Source organism: Choloepus didactylus, chromosome 3 (assembly GCF_015220235.1).
Source record: "Choloepus didactylus isolate mChoDid1 chromosome 3, mChoDid1.pri, whole genome shotgun sequence".
NCBI classification, from domain to species: domain Eukaryota; kingdom Metazoa; phylum Chordata; class Mammalia; order Pilosa; family Megalonychidae; genus Choloepus; species Choloepus didactylus.
The window spans coordinates 164,675,638-164,698,758 of NC_051309.1; the positions used below are offsets into that span (position 1 = coordinate 164,675,638).

The 23,121-nt window shown below is 35.8% G+C and overlaps 1 protein-coding gene and 1 pseudogene across 2 annotated transcripts in view; one reads left to right on the forward strand and one right to left on the reverse strand.

Annotated features, from left to right (window-relative positions):
• The window catches only part of FAM160A1 (family with sequence similarity 160 member A1), a 291,232-nt gene that overhangs the window by 67,291 nt on the left and 200,820 nt on the right, over nt 1-23,121 (forward strand). The gene's annotated exons all lie outside the window — the stretch shown is intronic.
• LOC119529932 lies at nt 9,685-10,457 on the reverse strand (annotated as a pseudogene).

The window sequence follows — 23,121 nt, forward strand, 5'->3', positions numbered from 1 at the left end:
ACTGGGTAATTAATAGCAATATCTTAGCCCTCTGCATCCTTCTACTGAAATTTTCATTTTCTTACTTTGGCCTGTGGCCACATTGCATTTTTACTCCAGGATTTTATTTTGTGAGACAGAGACAGTGGTCATGATACAGCTAATTGCCTCAGATGCTGGCTGTTGTGGGCTTGACCTTTCAAAGTCAGAGCATGATGCGAAAGGTCACATTTTTACTTGAATGGGATTTTTATTGTTTCAGCCTTAGGAGAATCTTAGTATTTGGGGATCAACGGGTATAGATACAAAGGAGAATAAGGGAGATGTGGGGCAGGTGCTTGATTCAGGAGCTCCAAGGCCACATACCAATCATCTCCCATCCTGTGGTGGTGGTCTTGACATTTTCTGAAAGAGCAGAAGAGATTCGTAAACTTAAGTCTAGGAGGGAGCCTGAGGCCAAAGCAGGCCTCTGCATTTCCCTTAGTTTCATTTAACGCTGGATCTGTCCTAGCATCAATTTTTTGTTTGACTTTAGTGTACTTTTTCCCACACACACACACACAAAAACGTTCAGAAATCTATGCTTCCTCCGGTGGAACCTAGTATTATATAATCTGTTTGCATCTAAATAAAAAAGGTTAATTATAGTTTCAATGACATGCCAATCAGCAGACCCAGAAACCATATGTAGGCTTGATGACTTTTTTCAGGTTGTGTACTCACCCATCTGGACAGATGACACTAGACATATGTAGGGATAGGAAATACATGTGTGATTAAAAGGATTATTGTTTATTGTGTAAACATAGTACCCTTTGACTAGAGCCCAGTGGCTTTATGACCTTACTTTAAAATAGCTTTGTCTTAATAATTAAAAACATGTATTTTAAGGCATGAATTTTTTTTTGTATTTTTAAAATTGAGATAAAATTTACATGATATGAAAGTTGTGACTATTTTTGGTCAAGTGAATTTAAGACAGGTTAATAAACCTAAGACTTAATTAAATTATTTGAATTTGATGGCTGACAGGCCAGGGTGATATAAAGCAAGGTTCTTACCTTTAAGGAATCACAGCTTCCTGGGGGTATAAAAATATGTAAACAGATTTTAACAGAGACATGTACAGGTACTCTGTTCTGGTCAAGGCTGTTTACTATACGTTTCTTTTTGAGCCTGCCTCTGAAAATGATTGACTCTTTTCCTCTTGCTTTGTTTTTGGTACTGATAGCAACTTCTCTCACTTCACTGTCTTAATATTTTCTGTGTTTGTGTATTAGGGTTCTCCAGAGAAACAGAACCTTTAGGAGACACACACACACACACACACACACACACACACACACACACACAGTGATTTATTTTAAGGAACTGGCTCACATGAAATTTGTAGGGCAGGCTGGAAGACTGGAAATTCAAGCAGGAGTTGATGCTGTAGTCTTGAGACAGAATTTTTTTGGGAAATCTCAGTTTTTACTTATAAAGCTTTCAATTTATTTGCTGAGGCCCACCCATGTTATCAAAGGTAATCTTTACTTAAAGGCAACCGATTGTAGATGTTAATCACGTGTACTAAATACCTTCACACAACATCTAGCGTTTGACCCAGCTACTGAACACCACAGCCTAGCCAAGTTGACATATAAAATTAACCATCACACTTAGGAATTGCATGTGAAAGAATTTTGTCATCCACTTCATGTTTCTGAATATCTCTTCTATGATTCAAAGGCAGAAATAAATGTAGTAATGATTAATGTTAGTCTGTTTGCTAGAATTATAAACATGCAGCACATTTAGGACTTGATAAAAAGGTACTTTTAAATGTTGCAGTATAAACTACGATTCTGCCAAGCCTATTTTTCCTGCAAGTTTGTGGGAAGACCGATGTACAATAAGCTCCGAATCTGGTTACTTACATAAGTCTGTCCTATATTGCATATATTTCTATTTTTGTTATATGTTTCACCCCTCCTCCCCTCCAGAAGGTACAAGCCCCCCAAATGGTGTATGTCCTGTCTCTTCTGCTTTGAAATTTCTTGAAATGTGGCTATTGCTACCTTTTTTTTCCTTTTTAATAAAAATCTCTTGAATGTTGAAATTGAAACTAGAAGTACCTTTTCCTTTTATACTGGTAAATGAAGGATTAACTGGATATTTATAAGGATCTCTAGAATTCTTAGAGAAAGTACTTAAATGAAATACATTATGCAAGATGAACAGATTGCTTTCTTTATTAAGCTGAGTTTTATTAAGGTGAGTTTTTCTTAATGCTAATCTTTTTATTTAGTTATTTGTAAAATTTTAAACCTCTAGCCTCCTGTTTCACAGTTAAAGCTCTTTTGATTCCCTCACTTCCCTACTCTGAGGCATTTCTTTTTTTTTTTTTAATTTTTAAAAAATTAATTTTTTAAATTGTAAAATATACATAATATAAAAATTGTTCTAACCATTTTATTTGAACAATTCTTTGACATTAAGTACATTGACAATAATGTGTAACTTTCACTACTATCTGTTTCCAGACTATTTTCATCACCCCGTACCCAACCTCTTACTCATTTAGCAATAAACCCCATTTACCCTTCCTTCCATCCCTGGTAATAAATATTCTGCTCTCTGTCTCTATGAATTTGCTTATTCTAAGTAATTCATATAAAAGAAACCATACGTAGTGTTCAGGCTGAGGATCCAAGATGGCGGATTAGGAGAGACAGAGCAAAATACTTCTCCATGAAAACACTAGATAAAAGAGAGAAAGTGCTCCAGGATACCAGTTCAGGGTTGTACCGGCTAGACAAGGTCTGCTACATCCACAGCGACCATGCACTTCGTGAAACCAAGAATCTGCGCTCAGAAACGAGTGAGTGAGGCTGTTGGTGAAAAAGCAGCCATGCAGCAGTTGGGAGAAACTGGGGGTCAGCGTTTGGAGACAGATAAGTTTAAAAACCCCAAAAGCGGCTGGGGATCTGGCAATGAGAGCCACTCAGCTGAGCATGGTGGGGAGTGCCTTCCACACCCCGAGCACCCGCGTCATTATCTGGTGTGGATTATAGCCTTTTGCATACCCACAGCTAATTGTCTAGGAGCTAGGAAGGCAGAGGTCCATGGAAGTGGGAAATTACCATGCCCCATACAGCCATCTTTTCAGCGGGCTGGGAATGCCCCTGTACCGCGCTGAGGCCCAGAGCTACCCTTGGAGATTCCGCTTGCCTGTGACATTACGCAGTCTTCCTCTGCAGAGGCCCACAGAGTGCACGGCTTGGAGGCGGGATCCTGCATGGAAGTCCTGGGGCGTACACCAATCCCAGGGACTTGTGAGCCTGTTTCAGAGAGCGACTGTGGGGAGTCTGAGCCGAAGGGTTGGACTTCTTCAGCAACTTTAAGTCTTCAGGAACAGCTGGGTTATCTGAGTCTTAAGGCCGCCTTCCCTCCCTAACTGCACAAGGCACACCCCCACCTTCAGGGCAGGCTACACCAGCTGCACACAGAAATTTGGTACACTGATTGGACCCCCACAAGATTTGGACCCCCACTTGCTGCATAGATGAAGTTGGGGAGAACTGGCTTGAGGGTAATAGGTGGCTTGGGGGCACCATCTGCTGGTGAGTCAGGGAAAGTACATTCTACCAAGCTGTAGCTCTGAAATAATAGATTGTTCAAATAAGCCTGCATATCCGAAAAGAACCTTATCAAAATGAGCAAATGCCAAGAGGCCAAAAACAACAGAAAATTTTAAAGCATGTGAAGAAACCAGAAGATATGGATAACCCAAACCCAAACACCAAATCAGAAAATCAGAGGAGACACAGTACTTGGAGCAATTAATCAAAGAAGTAATCACAAACAACAGCATCATGGAACAGGACATAAAGGACATGAAGAAGTCCGTAGAAGACCATAAAGAAGAATTTGCAAGAGTAAATAAAAAAAATATGATCTTATGGAAATAAAAGAAACTCTTGTTCAAATTAAAAAGATTCTGGATACACACAGTAATAGATAGAGGAAGCTGGGGAAAGAATAAGCAAAATGGAAGAGTGCAGGCTTGAAAGTGAAAATAAAAAAGAAAGAATGGAGAAAAAAATGGAAAAATTCAAAATGGATCTCAGAGATATGATGGACACAAATATAGGAATCATTGGTGTTCCAGAAGGGGAAGAGAAAGGTAAAGGTCTAGGAAGAATATTCAAAGAAATTGTTGGGGAAAACTTCCCAGCCCTTCTGAACAACATAAATACTCAAATAATTGATGCCCAAGGAACTCCAAACAGAATAAATACAAATAAACCCACTCCAAGACATGTTCTGATCAGATTGTCAAATGCTGAAGACAAGGAGCAAGTTCTGAAAGCAGCAAGAGAGAAGCAGTTATCCACATACAAGGGAAATAACATAAGAATAAGTAGTGACTACTCAGTGGCCACCACGGAGGCAAGAAGGCAGTGGTATGACATATTTAAAATTCTGAAAGAGCAAAATTGGAAACCAAGAATTCTTTATTCAGCAAAGCTCTCCTTCAAATTTGAGGGAGAGCTTAAAATCTTCACTACTGGCAGAGAAACAAAGAAAGGAAAGAGAAGAATGGAGAAGGGTAAGAACTAAAGAGATTTAGTAAGGGTATCTTAAAGGAAATAGAGGGAAAGAGTATATCTAACAAAAAACAAACAAACAAACAAACAAAAAAACCAAAGGATAGGATGGCTGATTCAAGAAATGCCTTCACAGTAATAATATTGAATGTAAATGGATTAAATTCCCCAATTAAAAGATACAGATTGGCAGAATGGATTAAAAAATATGAACCATCAATGTGTTGCTTACAAGAGACACATCTTAGGCGCAGAGTCACAAAGAAATTGAAAGTGAAAGGATGGAAAAAATATTCCATGCAAGCTACAGCCAACAGAAAGCAGGAGTAGCAATATTCATCTCAGATAAAATAGACTTTAAATGCAAGGATGTCATAAGAGACACAGAAGGACACTACATACTAATAAAAGGGACAATTCAACAGGAAGAAATGACAATCATAAAAGTCTATGCACCCAGTCAGGGTGCCCCAAAGTACATGGGACAAACATTGGCAAAACTGAAGGAAGCAATAGATGTGTCCACAATAATTCTGGGAGACTTCAGTACACCACTCTCTCCTATAGATGGATCAGCCAGACCAAGGAACAATAAGGAAACTGGAAACCTAAACTGATAAATGAATTTTAATTAACAGACATGTATGGAACATCATATCCCAAATCACCAGGATACACATTCTTCTCTAGTGCTCTTGGAACTTTCTCCAGAATAGATCATATGCTGAGACATAAAACACGCCTCAATAAATTTAAAAAGATTGAAATTATTCAAAGCACATTCTCTGATCACAATGGAATACAATTAGAAGTCAATAACCATCAGAGACTTAGAAAATTCACAAATATCTAGAGGTTAAACAACAGACTCTAAAAAATCAGTGGGTTAAAGAAAACTATAGGCCAGTCTCTCTAATGACTATAGATGCAAAAATTCTCAACAAAATACTTGCAAATCAAATCCGAAGACACATTAAAAAAAACATACACCATGACCAAGTGGGGTTCATTCCAGGCATGCAAGGATGGTTCAACATAAGAAATCAATCAATGTAATACAACACATTAACAAATCAAAAGGGAAAAATCAAATGATCATCTCAATAGATGCTGAAAAAGCATTCAACAAAATCCAGCATACTTCCTTGATAAAAACACTTCAAAAGGTAGGAATTGAAGGAAACTTCCTCAATATGATAAAGGGCATATATGAAAAACCCACAGCCAGCATAGTACTCAATGGTGAGAGACTGAAAGCCTTCCCTCTAAGATCAGGAACGAGTCAAGGATGCCCACTGTTACCACTGTTATTCAACATTGTGCTAGAAGTTCTTGCCAGACCAGTCTGGCAAGACAAAGAAATAAAAGTCATCCAAATTGGAAAGGAAAAAATAAAACTGTCATTATTTGCAGATGATATGATTATATATCTGGAAAACCCTGAAAAATTGACGATACAGCTACTTGAGCTAATAAACAAATTTAGCAAAGTAGCGGGGTACAAGATTAATGCACATAAGTTAGTAATGTTCCTATGCACTAGAAATGCCCTAACTGAATAGACACTTAAGAAAAAGATACCATTCTCAATAGCAACTAAAAAAAATCAAGTACCTAGGAATAAACTTAATGAAGGATGTAAAAGACCTATACATAGAAAACTACATAACTTTACTAAAAGAAATAGAATGGGGCCTAAAAAGATGGAAAAATATTCCTTGTTCATCGATAGGAAGGCTAAATGTCATTAAGATGTCAACTCTACCCAAACTCATCTACAGATTCAATGCAGTTCCTATCAAAATTCCACCAACATCCTTTGCAGAATTGGAAAAGCTAGTTATCAAATTTATTTGGAAGGGAAAGATGCCTTGAATTGCTAAAAACATTCTAAAAAAGAAAAATGAAGTGGGAGGACTTAACACTCCCTGACTTTCAACCTTACTATAAAGCCACAATAGTCAAAACAGCATGGTACTGGCACAAAGATAGACTTATTGATCAATGGAATCGAATTGAGAATTCGGAGCTAGACCCCCAGATCTGTGGTCATCTGGTCTTTGATAAGGCCCCCAAAGCTACTGAACTGGGACGTAACAGATTATTCAACAAATGGGGCTGGGAGAGCTGGATATCCATATCCAAAAGAATGAAAGAGGACCCCCTACCTCACACCCGACACAAAAATTAACTCAAAGTGGATCAAAGACCTCAATAGAAGAGACAGTACCATAAAACTCCTAGAAGATAATGTAGGGAAACATCTTCAAGACCTTGTCTCAGGAGGTCACTTCCTGGACCTTACACCCAAAGTACACGCAACAGAAATAAAAATAGATAAATGGGAATTCCTCAAACCTAAAAGCTTTTGTATCTGAAAGGAATTTGTCAAAAAGGTGAAGAGGCAGCCAACTGAATGGGAAAAAATATTTGGAAACCATGTATCTGACAAAATGCTGATATCTTGCATATATAAAGAAATCCTACAACTCAATGACAATAGTAGATAGTCCAATTATAAAATGGCAAAAGATATGAAAAGACAGTTCTCTGAAGAGGAAATACAAATGGCCAAGAAACATGAAAAAATGTTCAGCTTCACTAGCTCTTAGGGAGTTGCAAATTAAGACCACAATGAGATATCATCTCACACCAATTAGATTGGCTGCCATAAAACAAACAGGAAACTACAAATGCTGGAGAGGCTGTGGAGAAATTAGAACTCTTATTCATTGTTGGTGGGACTGTGCAATGGTACAGCCACTCTGGAAGACAGTCTGGCGGTTCCGTAGAAAATTAGATAGAGTTACCCTTCAATCCAGCAATTTCACTTCTCGGTATATACCCTGAAGATCTGAAAGCAGTGACATGAACAGATATCTGCACACCAATGTTCACAGCAGCAGTATTCACAATTGCGAAGAGATGGAAACAACCCAAATGTCCTTCAACAGATGAGTGGATAAATAAAATGTGGTATATACACACGATGGCATACTACACGGCATTAAGAAGGAACGAGGTTGTGAAACATATGACAACATGGATGAACCTTGAAGACATAATGCTGAGCGAAATAAGCCAGGCACAAAGAGAGAACTATTTTATGTTGCCACTAATGTGAACACTGTGAAAAAAGTAAAAGAAATGGTTTATATTGTAGAATGTAGGGGACCTAGCTATAGGCAGCAAATAGTGAAGGAGGAACGAGAATCTAATAAGAACAGATAAGTTATGGAGGGTAAACTTAATGTTCTGGGAATGCTCAGGAGCAACTATGGTTTGTTAATTTCTGGGGAGTATGGTAGGAACAAATTAGCAGAAATGTAGTTATTTTAGGTTATTTGTTTTTCTTATTCCTTTGTTGGTTTATAGTCTGTTTATTTTCTTGGGATAGGGTAGGAATATGTTGGAAACAATGTAGTTATTTTAGGTTATTTGTTTTTTCTTATTCCTTTGTTTTGGTTTTGTTTGAATTTTTTTTATTGTTTTTTAATTTTTTGATAAAGTTAAAACGAGTGAGTGTGGAAGAAAAGTAAATGAACAGTGGGAGGAGGGGAATGGAAGGTTTTGGATATTTTTTTATTCTAATTTTTTATTTTATTTTTTGGAGTAATGAAAATGTTCAAAGATTGTGGTGATCAATGCACAACTATGAACAACTGATTGTACACTTTGAAGGATTGTATGTTATGTGAATATATCTCAATAAATTTGCATTAAAAAAAGAAACTATACCATATTTGTCTTTCTGTGTCTGGCTTATTTCATTCAGTTTGATTCCTTCAGGATTCATCCGTGTTGTAGCATGTACCAGCATTTCATTTCTTTTTAAGGCTGAATAATACAGCCATAATGTTGTTTTGATATGCCATATTTTGTTTATCCATTCGTCCACTGATGGAAGCTTAGGTTGCTTCCACTTTTTGGCGATTGTGTGTAATGCTGGTATGAACATTGGTGTAGAAGTATCTGTCCAAGTTCCTGCTTTTAGTTCTTTTTGGATATATACCTTGGAGTGAAAATTGCCAGGTCATATGGTGATTCTTTGTTTAACTTTCTGAGGAACAGCTAAACAGTGACTGCACTGTTTTACATCCCACTAACAATGTGCAAGGGTTTCTATTTCTCTACATTCTCATCAAACCCTTGTTTTTTTCGGATTTTTTAATAGCCATCCTAGTGAGTGTGAAATGGTATCCATTGTAGTTTTAATTTGCATTTCTCTGATGGCTCATTTTGTTGAGCATGTTTTCATATGCTTATTAGCTATTTGAATGTTTTCTTTGGAGATATGTCTATTCCAATCCATGGCCAGTTTTTAAATTGGGTTGTTAGTTTTTTGTTGTTCAATTGTAGAAGTTTATAAATATATATATATATTCTGGATCTTAAACCTTTATCAGATGTATGATTTCCAAATATTTTTTTGCATTCTGTAGGTCATTTTTTCACTTTCTTGATAATGTCCTTGGATGTACAAAAGTTTTTAATTTTGATCAAGTCTAGTTTAACTATTTTTTTCTTTAGTTGTGCCTTTGGTGTAAAAATCTGAAAATCCATTGTCTACTACAAGGTTCTGAAAATATTTCCCTGTTTTCTTGTGAGAGTTTTATAGTATTAGCTCCTATATTTAGGTTGTTGATCCATTTTGAATTAATTTTTGTATATGGTGAGAGGTAAGGGTCCACATTCATTCATTTGCTTGTGGATTTCTAGTTGTCTCAACACCATTTGAAGAGACTATTATTTCCACATTGAATGGACTTGGCATCCATTGTCAAAAATCAACTGGCCAAAATTAAAAAAAAAAAAAATCGCCTGACTACAGATGTGTGGATTTACCACTGGACTCTTAATTCTATTCCATTGTTCTATATATCTATCCTTATACTAGTACCACACTGTTTTTTTGTTGTTATTTGTTTGTGTTTTACTGGCCTGTTAGGTTGTTTTATTCTCTTACTATGTCAAACTCAAACTTTTCATTTTTAGTCAAGGTAAACTGTAACTTGAGTAGACAGCAATACACAAAAGAAAGATTTTGTAACATAAACTATTTTCCATTTAGGCCCGTAACTGTTTCTAGCTGTCTCATTTGGGATAGATGCATTTACAGAACTGGCTGTGCTTGAGCCTTCTTTGCAAGCAACTTTAGATCTGCAATGCACTTGGCAATTGTCTGCTTTTCCTGCTGAGTAGAGATGCTCTGCACCACATGCTTCTCCACCCAGTTTATCATGTGCTCTTGCTCCTTTCAACACATCATATTCTGCACAGTGATATGGTAGTCCAGGCAATTCTTTACCTCCTTGTATATGTTCTATGCATTCATTCCTGGGAAGTAATCTCCAAGGCCATAGATAGCAATGTTATTCCTCTGGACATCGAAAAGTTATCAGTCCTTCTGCACCAGTGCCTGATGTGATTTCTTGAAGACAGTTATATCTTGGATGTTTTTGATGGAAGCTGCTTCACTCCTTCTAGTTGGACAGTTTTTTGCTCCTTGAGTTTATCAGCAAATTGTCCAATAGATGTACCATATTTTTAAATTACACAGATGAACAACCTTACTGTTGATAAGGTAGAGAAGGTCTCTGGGTAATTGCATGTATTTCTTTGGATAAAAAATACAAGATAAGCAAAGTTGCGAGCATACAGGGTCCTGTGACACTGGGTTTAGGATAAAGGAACTAGAAGAATTCCTCAGGGATCAGCCCAAGGCAGACTTTTCCTTCATATGCAGGAAGAGGAGGTACAGGGGCAAAACCTGGCTGCCCTGTTTGAAAGATTCTTCTTGCCTCTAATACCCCTAGACCTAGGAAGGCTGCATTCTTCAGAGGGGGCTGCTCTGGCAGTGGCAGAAAGTACCACTTGGGACAGCATGGTCAGCTTTAGTAACAGGAATCCTGGCCTCATAGAGTGAGTTAGGAAGTAACCACTCTTCTTCTAATTTGTTTTGGAAGAGTTTGAGAGGATTGGTATTAAATCTTGCAATGTTTAGTAGAATTCTGCAGTGAAATCATCTCTTCCTAGACTTTTCATTTGGGGAAGTTTTTAATTACCGATTCAATCTCTTTACTTGTTATAGATTTGTTGAAATTTTCTTTTGTGTCAGATTAGGCAGTTTGTATGTTTTTAGGAATTTTTCCATTTCATCTAGGTTTTCTAATTCATTGGCATATAGTTGTCCATAGTACCCTCTTATAATCTTTTTTATTTCTTTATGGTTGGTAGTAATGTCCCCACTTTCATTCCTAATTTTATCTATTTGTGTTCTCTTCTTTCTTTCTTTCTCAGTCTCACTAAGGGTTTGTTGATTTTATTGCTCTTTTCATAAAGCCACCTTCTGTTCTATTGATTCTCTTTTTTTTTAAAAATCTCTACCTCTGCTTTAATTTTTACTATTTCCTTTCTTCTACTACCTTTGGGTTTAGTTCTTTATTCTTGTTCTAGTTTCTTTAGGTGTGAAGTTTCGTTACTGAATTGTGATCTTTTTTAATGTAGGTATTTAGAGGTATAAATTTCTCTCTGAGCATTCTTTCTGCATCCTGTAAATTTTGATATGTTGTGTTTTCTGTTTGATTTGTCTCAAGATATTTTCTAAAATCTCTTGTGCTTTCATGGATCTATTGGTTGTTTAATATTGTGTTGTTTAATTTGCACATCTTTGTAAATTTTCCAGTTTTCCTTCTGTTATTGATTTCTAGCTTTATTCCATTGTGCTCTGAAAAGATACTTTAGATGATTTCAATATTTTACAATTTACTAATATTTGATTTGTTGCCTAACATTGGTCTATCCTGAAAAGTGTCTCATGTGCACTTAAGAAGGTTTTTTGCTGTTGGGTGGAGTGTTCTATATTTGTCCATTAGTTCTATATTGTTAATAGTGTGGTCCAAATCCCTTTGTTTGCTTATTTTCTGATTAGATGATCTATTAATTATTGAAAGTGATGTATTGAAATCTTCAACTATTGTTGTAGAGATATCTTTTTCTCCCTTCAGTTCTGTCAACTTTTGCTTCATGTATTTTGTGGTCTGATGTCAGGTGCATATTTGTTTATAGTTGTTATATCTTCTTATTGGATTGAGCCTTTTATAATATATAATATCCTTGTCTCTTATAATCTTATTTGACTTAAAGCTTATTTTGTCTGACAGTGATATATAGTCACTCTGTCTTTTGATTACTATTTCATGGAATGTCTTTTCCCACCCCTTTACATTCAACTTTTTTGTGACTTTGTACCTAAAGTGAGTTTTTGTTGACTGTGTATAGATGTATCATGCTTCTTCATCTAATCTGTCAATCTCTGCCTTTTAATAGAGAGTTTAATCTATTAACATTTAAGGTAATAATTGAGATGGAATAATTTATTTCTGTAACTTAGCTGTTTGTTTTCTGTATGTCTTGCATGTTATTTTTTCTCAATTACTTCATTACTGCTTGTTTTTGTATTGCTTTTTTGTAGTGTACCATTTTGATTCTCTATTTCCTTTTCTCTATAGTTTTAGTTTTTTTTAATGATTTCCTTTTGTAATTACAATTAACATTTTGAACTAATAACCTAGTTTGACTAATGCCAACCTAGTTTCAGTAGTATACAAACTCTGCTTCTCTATATCTCCATCTCTCCCTTTATATTATTGTCTCAGGTTATATCTAAGTACATTGTATACCCAGTAACATAGATTTTAAATGTTATTTTGCACATTTCCCTTCAAGTCATGGTGTGTGTGTCTGTGTGTTTGCAAACAAGTTATAAACCGAAAATACAATACATGATTTTACATTTATCTATGTAGTTACTTTCAGCAATGTTCTTATTTTCTTTTTATGGCTTTAAGTTACTGTAGTGTCCTTTTATTTCAGCCAGAAGAATTCCTTTTAGTATTACTTGTAGTGCAGGTTTCTGATAATGAATTCTTTCAGCTTTTGTTTATGTAAATATCTCAAATTCTCCTTCCTAATTGAAGGATATAATTTTGCTGGATATAGAATTCTTGGTTGACAGTTTTTTCCTTTAAGGACTTTAATAAGTCAACCTAATATCTTCAGGCCTTGATGATTTCTTATGAGAAATCTACTCTTAATCTCATTGAGGATCCCTTGTATGTAACAAATCCCTTATCTCTTGTGGCTTCAGAATCCTCTCTTTGTCTTTGGATTTTGAAAATTTCCCTAAAATATGTCTTGGTTTTGATCTCTTAGGGTTTTTTCCTCCTTGGAGTTCTTAGAGCTTCCTAGATTTGTATATTCATGTCTTTTTATCAGATTTTGGAAGTTTTTGGCCTTTATTTCTTCAAATACTTTTTTTTGTCCCTTTCTCTCTTGTCCTTCCAGGACTCCAAGGATGTGCTTGATGGTGTTATACAGACTCTGTTCATTTTTCTTCCTTTTTTTTTTTCTTTTTGCTTTTCACACTGACTCATTTTAGTATTTTTATCTTCATTTTCACTGGTCCTTTCTTCTGCCTGTTCACATCTGCTGTGTAGTGAGTTCTTTTCAACTACTGTGCTCTGCAGCTCCAAAATTTGTTTGGTTCCTTTTTGTAATTTTTATCTCAATTTTGTTCAGAGAATGTTTTCTTAATTTCCATTTGTTCTTTGTATGTGGATTCTTTAGTTCATTGAACATATTAGGAAGGTTGATTTGAAACTTTTCACTAATAGTTCCAATGTATGATCTTCCTCAGGGATGGTTCTGGCAGATTCTTTTCTTCCTGTGGCTGGGCCATATTATCTTGTTGTTTTTGTGTATGTGTTCCGTAATTTTTTTTTGAGACCTAAACATTCTAGATATTATGTTGTTATAACTGGAAATCTAGTTCTCTAGTTCTCCCACTTCTCTTGGATTGCTAAGTTGTTTTTTTTTTGGGGGGGGGGGGGTTTGTTGTTGAGGGCTTGAGCCTCCAATTTGTGACTTTTCCAAACTGTTTTTGCTCCTAAACAAGGAATGAAAAGAGAAAAGAGATTAATATATATGTATACACACATACACACACACATACATTCATACATACTCCCTTTTTAAGACTCCTCTGCTGTTTTTGCCGGAACCATTCCCCAGCATCTGAAGTAGCTGATCAAAAGCAATGATCAGCAGTCAGACCACCCCCACACACCTGAATTTGGGAGTTGTAGGTGCTTATAGCTTATCATGACACCAGCAGGCTGTACCAGGAACCTGGGTTGCCGACTCCACTGCTGCCTACCATGTGGTTGGGGGTCGGGGTGGGGGACGATTGCTGTTGCTTGGAGAGTGAAGTTCACTGATCTTAACTGCTATTTACCAGCCTCTTCCTCTGGCTCTTCCCTGTATACTGCACAGTGTTCCACGAGACTCTACAGTTTCAAATTAGTTGATTCAGATAGTTCTTGCCAGTTCAATAATTGCTTGGGTGGAGGGATGGATTCTTAGAACATCCGTTTAGAAAAAATTCACTTCAATTGACTTCACTTTCATAATTTTATTAAAATATTACAACATTTTGGTCAAGTGTTAGAATATATATACTTTTCATAGCTAAGTTTTAAAGTTTAACCTGAATTTTATTTTTTTTTCTCCTTGTGTGAAGTGTTTAAAGGGCAAATTTATCTGGTTATACTTTATAGTTTTATGGAAAGATCTTTTTCTTCCTTTTACTATCTTGACAGCTGAAAAGTCAAGGGAACAGTCAAAAGACTGGTTTAAGAGGTGGAAATTTGTCCAGTGCACTGGAATTTGCTTTCTCCTGGTGTGAAAGCTTGTGTTTGTGACACAGAAGGTGGCATTGTGTAAAAATATGAAGGACAGGTATTTACTCTGGCCTTGACCAAGGTGAGATTTCATGAGGAAATTGTTGGGCTCTTTATAGGAGTGTGTTTTGGAACTTGACCAGCCTGTCAGTTTTGTTGCTTATTATTTAAACTGAAGACTAAGTGAATGAGATGCAATTTCACAACCCATGTAATATCTCTAAAATCTTTTTTTTTTCTTTTGGTTGATGTATTTTTAAGCAGTTGAATACATTTTCCATAAATTTTCTTGCCTTCCGTTTACCTTTGAATAGAAGCCAATGAGAAATATTTAGAAGGCTAGAGCAATAATTGAACTGTTAGAAAAGTCCTTTTGTGGCTTTTCTCAAGTGTGTGTTGGTGGAGAAACTACTGTAATTAAATAGTGAAATGTTGGAAAATCATTTTATTTATGATTTAAAAATCATAAATGAGCCTTTTCAAATTCATAAGTTCAGAACATTTAGTTATGCCTCACTAGCTCAATCTTTGTTCATTATGCTTTACACTGATCGAATTTAATGTTCCATGTTGCAATGTTGGATCTGCCACATAGTTCTAAAACACAGGATTTGACTGAAATCTGGGGGAAAAAAATAAAGATACCATTTAATGTTTGTTTTATTTTCTTGTTGCCAAAGCAAATACCATGTAATAGGTTGCATTAAACTATGGGAATTTTGGCTCACACTTTTGAGACTAGGACAAGTCCAAAATCAAGGTGTCGTCAAGGTGATGCTTTCTCTTGGAAGAGTGTACATTTTGGGTCTGGCTGTTGGTGATCCTGGTCTTTGGCTTTTTTGTCACACGGCAGTGCACATGGCAGCCTCTCTTATCTTCTCCCTTCTCTTCCAGGTTCCACTGACATTCAGCTTCTGGCAACTTTCTCTCTCTCTGTGATCTTCCCTATAAGGTCTCCAGTAATAGGATTAATGCCCATCCTGATTGAGGTGGGATATACCTTATCTGAGGTGAATTCATTAAAAGATCCTATTTACAAGAGTTTACACCCAGAAGGTTAAGTTTAAGGATGTGTTTTTTTAGGGGCACGTAACTCCAGCTCCAAACCACCACAATGTTAGAAATGGAGATTTGTGGAATTTTGTTTTGAGCCTAATGTTTCAAGCAAGGAAGGTGTCTCAGTGAACACGAAGAATACCTATTTGTAACTTGACTATTGACCCCTACTCCCAACACCAAATATATATATGTCCTCAGATTTGAAAGGGTAGTTTTTCAAAGCCCAGTCCTTGGTATCTGCACCGGCTGTAACATGGCTAGTTACTGGGGATTTGTACTTCTAGCACATATATCTGCCGTGCCAGTAGTAAACACATATGTTTAATGGTCATTGAGCCCTGAAGTGTTCAGTTTTATCTTTCGGATATTGAAAGACACATGTAGATGAAGGTCATAGATTCATGATACTTGTGAGGCTCATGGGTGGTGAGAAAGGAGAGCTGCCTCACTATACTTCCCAAAGAATTCTTTGGAGGCCATCTTCTAATTCTTTTGCTTGTTTTGAACACAGGCCATCTACATAGTTTTCCTCTGACCTTCAATGGAGTCAGTAAGTCCTGCTTTAGCATTCGTAGGATTATAGGAACATTTTATTATGGCCTGAGATCACATTTGTTTTAATGCTTCAGAATAGGGAATTGAAAGTTAGACTTGCGCTTCAGTTTCAGCTCTGTAACTGTGTGATCTTAGTTACATAATCTTTCTAAGTTTCAGATTTCCTGTCTGGTATTCATGCATTCATCTGTACTTTTATTCATTCATTTATTCACTTAACAAATATTTAATACTTGCTTTTTGTTTGCTAGGCCTATTCTTAGTGCTGTAAAGCAGGAAATGAGGAAAGCAGGCAAAATCCTGCTCTCATGAAGCTTAAATGTTATGGGGGAGATGGAATATAAATTAATGGTATTTAAAGATATGTTAGATGGTAACAGTTGCTACAAATAAAAATAAAACAGGATCAGGTGTAGACAGTGATAAGATTGGAGAGGAGTTTCTGTTTTATGTGGGGTAGACAGGAAAGGCCTCTGTAATTAGGTGGTATGTTAGCAGAAACATAAATGAAGAGAGGAATGATGTGTGAAGATATCTGGGGGCAGAGTATCTCAGCAAACAGCAAGTTTGGTAGATATTGCACAATCCCTGAGGTGAGCGCAGCCTTGGTGTGTTGGAGTAGTGAGTAGGCCAGTGTGGCTGTAATAGAGAGTGATGGGCAGAGCAGGTATGATAGTGGTCACTCCCTTATAGAGTTGCTTAGAGAAGTGAATGAGATAACACATTTACTATGTAAACTGCACACACTAAAAGAATAATGCATCATAACAAGTGAGGATTATTTTGGGAATGCAAGAAGGGAACAATAGTAGGACATTTATTAATGATTCATCATCTTAATAGATATTAATAGAAAAAATCATATCAATTTTATAGAAAAGGCATCTGATAAAATTCAATATTGATTGTTGTTTTTAAAAAAGTGCCCTCACATCCTCTGCAAAATAAGGTATATCCATCTCAATCCCAAAACAATCTCAGGCTTAATAGGGAATTCAAGAACATTCCCATTAAAGTCAGCAACAAAATAGGGATGCCCACTGTTTTTGCTATTTGTTAATCTTATTTTGGAATCATAAACCAATGCAGTTGGACAAGAGAAAGGAAATAAAGGTCTAAAGTTATAAAATCAGAAAAGAGGTAAAATAAATGTTATTTGCAAATAATAGGACTATAGATTAGAATACCTGAGAGAATCAAGTGAAAAACTAATCATAAGGAATAAGGTAATTTGTAAATGTGCTGAATACCCAAATGTGTTAACAGTCATAGCTTTCATATATACTAACAATAACTAGTTAGAAGACATAGTGGAAGAGAAGTTTTTTGGCATAAAAAAGGATAAAATACCTAAGATTAAACTTAACAAGAAATATCTATGATATATATGAAGGAATTAAAAAATTCTCCTGTGGGACACAAAAGATGATACTGTAACAGTGACTTTTTAAATATAATCTTAAAACTGTAAGCAAGCAGGAAATTGTAAAGTAACCTTAAAATGTAACCCTAAAAGCTGGAAGCAGGATATAATGGAAGCTCTTATTCTCACAAAGGAGTAATATGTAAATGTAAAGCCTGCACCCAGATTTGAATAAGTATTCATCTGTGGTTCCCAGATCCCCCAGATATGAATTAAGCCTTTTCATCTATCTCCCTAGACACCTGGAGGCACCTTTCCCAGGTGTCACCTAGTTCCTGAAGGAAATAGGAAATAACTAAATTACTGAAATTCTCCAGACCTCTGTTACATGTTAACTAAAATGATTAACTCTCCACTGGGTGTAGAAACCAATTGAAGAAACACTTCAGGGAGGCTGATTTTGGAAAGCTTTCCCACCTTCCCCTCCCTGTCCTCCCACCAGTGTAAATAAACCCTCTTTTCCTTCTCAGCCTGGTTCAGTGGGACTTCTGTTGGCTGCACCAAGTAATGAACCCAGATTTAAGAAGTGCCCCTTCTGCAATATAAAAATGGGAAGGCTTGCCATATTCTTGGACATAAAGATGCCAATTCTCCCTAAATTATACTGTGTGTTTAATGTAATTCCAATAAAATACCAACAGAATTTTTGAGGGAGAACTAAAGAAGGTGGTTCTGTGTTCATGTGGAAAAATAAGCAAATGTCAATAGCTAGGACAATTCTGAAAAAGATAATAAAGCATACAGTAAGGCTACAATAATTGAAACATTGGTTTTACCAAATGAATAGACAGATCAGTAAAACAAGAATAGAAAGTTGAGAAATAGACACATACATATAGCATATGATAAATGTTGGGAAAAAATTCTCTGTTCAGTAAATAGTAGTGGGATAATCAGAGAGCCACCTGGGAATAAAAGTTAAGCCAAAATAAATGTATATTAAACATAGATTTTAAAAACAAAATAATAAGTTATAGAAGAAACTATAGGAAAGTTATTTTATAATCTTAGTGTATGTGTGGCCTTTGTAAGACACAGACAATTGAGAAGCTGTAAAAGAAGAGATTGATAAATTTGATTACATAAAAAACAAAAGACATAAAACAACAAGGATCCTGCATAAGCAAAGATAAAGAACAAGAAAACTGGGGAAAACGTTTGCTTCTCATATCACAAAGGGACCAATTTCACTAATAAAGTTCTTCTACAAGTACATGAAAAAAAAGTCCAAAAACCCAGTAGAAAAATGACAAAGGATATAACTAGTCTACATGAAGGGAAATTAACAGTGGCTCTTAAACATATGAAAAGATGCTTACCTTCACTCATTATAAGAGATATGCACATTACAACTACAGTGAAGTACTGTTTATCACTATCAGATGGAGAAAGATGAAAAAGTTTTATAACATACTCTGTAGAGAGTATGAGTGCAAAATAATGCAGTCTTTTTATTGACCAAGTTGGCAAAATCTGTATTGAAAATCTCATTTCCTTTGACTAAGAATTTCAGTTCCAGAAATTTATCCTAGACATAAATACATACTTCTAGATATACAAACATTTTTATATACTATGAATGTACCCTATCCTATATATATATACACACACACACACACACACATATTTATACTTGTGAGAAAATGATGTGTATACAAGAATAGTCATTGTAGTAATGCTTATAATGGCTAAATATTGGAAATAACCTAGGCGTTCATTAATGAGAGCCTGAATAAATATATTATGTTACAGCTATATGTTAGAAAATTGTACAGTCAATGTACCAATTGGGAAACATTGCCAAATATGTATTAAGTGGAAAATGCAAGGTACAGAACAGCATATGTAGTATGTTTGTATGGAAAAAATATGCATACATAATGTTTTGCTTGTGTATCAATAGATGCCTCTAGGGAGAGTAATTTAGTGACTGAGGACCCTCCCCCCTTCTCAAAAAAGAAAAAAAATCCACTTAGCACAGTGCCTTGTACTTAGCACTAATGTTAGTGGTGGTTGTTTTCATTGTAGTCACAGGGTTCTTTTGTCTCATGGCTTGATAAAAGTTGAGCCTAGAAGAGGACACCCACTATAAGTAGTGTTTAATGGGGTATTATACTCTGGGTATTCATCAAGAATGCTTTGCTCTATCTATTTCCTAAGGCAGTATGTTCCTTGGAGGATATAAATACCAGCTCTGCACACTAAAGATTCAGATAAGGTTGAGAAACATTGGGATAAGCAAAACTAAGTGATCTTTTTTCGTACAAGCCCTCTTAGATACATAATGTACTTTCTGACTATTCAACAGGGATATTTAGACTGCAACATTTTCCAAATTTATTTGAGTACAGAACCTTAAATAATAACAACCATGAAGATAGTGACTACTGCTACTTGTTTTAAGACATAACTTATGAGTCTAGTTGTCACTTTGGGAATCATTTTAATACTTGGAATTTAGTTTTGTTTACCTTCATTGTTAATTTTACTGAATCAGTATCTGTGGTTCATTTCTATGATACCTGTCATCTCTCTCTGCCTGCTTTTTCTCCACTGTAATATGCTCCAGGTCCCTAATTTGTTCCATGGTTGAGACCCTCCCAAAGTCATCCAAATTACACCGGGTTTCTTGGTTAAAGAACAGAATTCTCTGTAATTCATGTGAAATCTCAGGGATTGAGTGAATGGGAATTGAAGATTGAAATTTCATTTGATTCAAATTTTTCAAAGCTTTAAAAGGTTTGCTATTCAGGGGGAGGCATTAAATCAACTTAATGGGTAGAAAATTGAGGAATTATGAGTTTGATGTGGAGAAAATATGACTGTGGAAGTTAGAAGATGGAGGTCTACCTCTAGCTTCACCTTTTACCAGCTACTTAATTTTGAACAGGTCACTTAGCCTCCCTGCACTGCAATTAGTTTTATCTATAAAATTTAGGGATTGGATTTAGGTTATCAGTGTGGGTCTATCCATTTTAAGATTCTTAGTTATTATTAATGTGCATTTTAATGGAATCAGTGAAGATTGTGGGCCTGTGTAGTGTATTTTGTTCTTCTCTGCTGGTCTCCACATGTGACTATTATTGTATTACCTGTTCCAGTTTAACCTTTTGGAGAATAAAATTATTCAATAATTAGCTCATAGTCAGCTTCAGGTGTTTGAAAACTTGTTTAATTGTTTGAGACTTTTATCTTCATTGGTTGATTGAAAGAAAAAGCACTGGATTAAATCAATGGTTAATACTATGGATAAAAGTACACCTTCTGTATTGTTTCACTGTTACAGGGAGAAATCTATGATGTGAAAATTAATTATCCTTATCCCTGAACATAGTGCTCACTTGGTGGTTTTGCTGTGCTTTTTGTGCATGCTCTGCTGATTAGCAAATTTCTGAACTAGGCACAGTAGAAGTCTAAATTCAGTGATATAGCCATCTGGAAATAAGCTTTAAATTTTGTTTCTCTGTTGAAATTAGGGATGTGACGTGGCTATTACACACAAGGGTTGTGAGCCTGAATTTGATTTCATTATGTGGCGGTAGAATGTTTTGTTGGAAGGAGAGCACTTGCCTGGAGAGAGTTTGAGTGTGACTGAATTAACTGCCAACACCCCACTCCCCTATCCCCTCCTTTTTTTAGCAGGAGACATATTTTGTTTTTAAATGAGATGACAACAAGAAAATTATCAAAACCCAGTCAGTTTTAAAAGAATCCTTTCAGTTTACTTGAGTTCCATTTAACTTGCTTTCGATGTCATTCTGTGCATTACTTCAAAGGACTCTACTTCCTTTGAAGTCGTGAAGTATTGCTGTTGGCAGAATCTTGATGGTAAAATATAAGTGTGGATCACAGTAAAACCCTTGCTGATACACATCAATGTCTCATTACCTATATAAAAGTGCGTGCGTGTGTGTGTGTGTGTGTATGTATGTGCCTAAAAATGTGGAGTGTATGAGGAGGATCTATGATAATAGACACTAAGACAGGAGCGGTGTTTCTCATGAATTAGGGATGACCTTTTATATAATTCATGAGTCTCAGAATGAGGAAGGACTAGAAATCACCTGAAAAGCATCTGGAAACAATCTGTAATTCTTAAGATGTAGCAGAAGAACCTAAACTCTCTAGTACATGATGATAAAACTTTGTGCAGGAAGAAGTAGAATTTTATTACTTGAAAAACCTCTTATGATGAAATGCCCAGAGATTTGACTGAAGTTATACTGCTAGGTCCCAGATGCTTAATAAATGACTAATTGATTAGAGTGAGGAAAGCACATTTGAGGGTACTGAGGAAATTTTAATGTGAAGAATTAGTTTATTTGCATGCGAAACAATCTTTTATGGTTAAAAACATTATTTATTTAATATTTAAGAATATTATGTTTATGAATTACATTCTTCTTGTGCCCTGTCACTACACCAGTGTGCCCACCTTTGAAGATTTAGGTCATGTTGTCTCTTCTCATTTGTTTTTCCTTTCGTGAAACATTTATTATAAAAAAAGGTATTACATTCAAAGCCTTTGCAGCCATTTACAGGTTTTAAAAAAACAAAACATTAAACCTAAAAACCTCTTAGAGTGACTTCTAGGGAACCATCCTTTAATACATTGGGTTGTTGGAGAAAAATTGTTACTCTTACTGGACAAAAGTGGTAGGTTCTCCATATGATGCACATAACAGCCAATCCATGACACCAGGTTTCAAAGAGAGAGAGTTTATTGCTAGGCACAAAGCAGGAGATTAGATGGCCGATCGACCTAAAAATCTGTCTCCCTGAACTGCAGTAATTCTGATAGTTTTATTGTATCAAAAGATGGGCAGGTTTTAGGATGATGAGCACAGTGGCTCCAGATGATGTAATTAGAAGTGATCTAATTATTGAGAATGTGCAGATTGATGCATAGTCACAGAATGTATGTAAGAAAATGGCGGCCTTAATATGGTGATGGGTGTGATTTTTAGTATTATAATGAGGCATAGGTCTCTCGCAGGTTAAAGTCTAAGCTACTGAGCATGTTAGGTGGGCCCATTTTAGTTAGATCCAGCTCTGTTTTTCAAGATAACTTTGAAATTAAGGTGGCTTAGTTCTGGGCTGACCCAAGTCCTTTCATTGATAAACATTAGGAGCTGTCTTCAGTGATCATAAGACTCTAAAGTCAAAAAACTGGATAAAATGTTTACTATTGAGGGTCATTCACAAGGTTGTTACAGTCACAAAGGCACAAGAAAAAGGCTGTGCAGTCATCAGAGACTAAGGCAGTGGATTACAGTTAAGAGATTTCAGGTATTTCCCTCTGATATATCAGAAAGTAAAAAAGGGAATACCTACATAGTGATTCAGTAATCATAATCATCTCTTAAATCCTGACTTCTTGGTTGCATTACATCAATGAGTGACTTACTCTTTGGTGCTAGGAAAATCCTTGTTATACAGTGATTTTGAAAAGACATATTTGTTAGTAAAAAACACTTGAATTGCTCACCTTAACCCATCTTAACCTATAGATGTGGGAATATTTTACCCAATATTTATAACTGTAATGGAACATCTTGTTTCTTGCTTTTAAAATAAGTGTTGTGATCATATGTAATTAAAACATTGTAGCCTGCTTTTCTTTCTTTTTTTACATCATAAATGGTATTTTCCTATTTTTTAATAAATTTGAACATTTTTAATGACTGATGAAACTGTGGTTAAATGGTTGTGGCAAATTTACTTCACTATTCCCGGGTTACTGGGAATTTCAATGAGTTCCACTTTTTACATT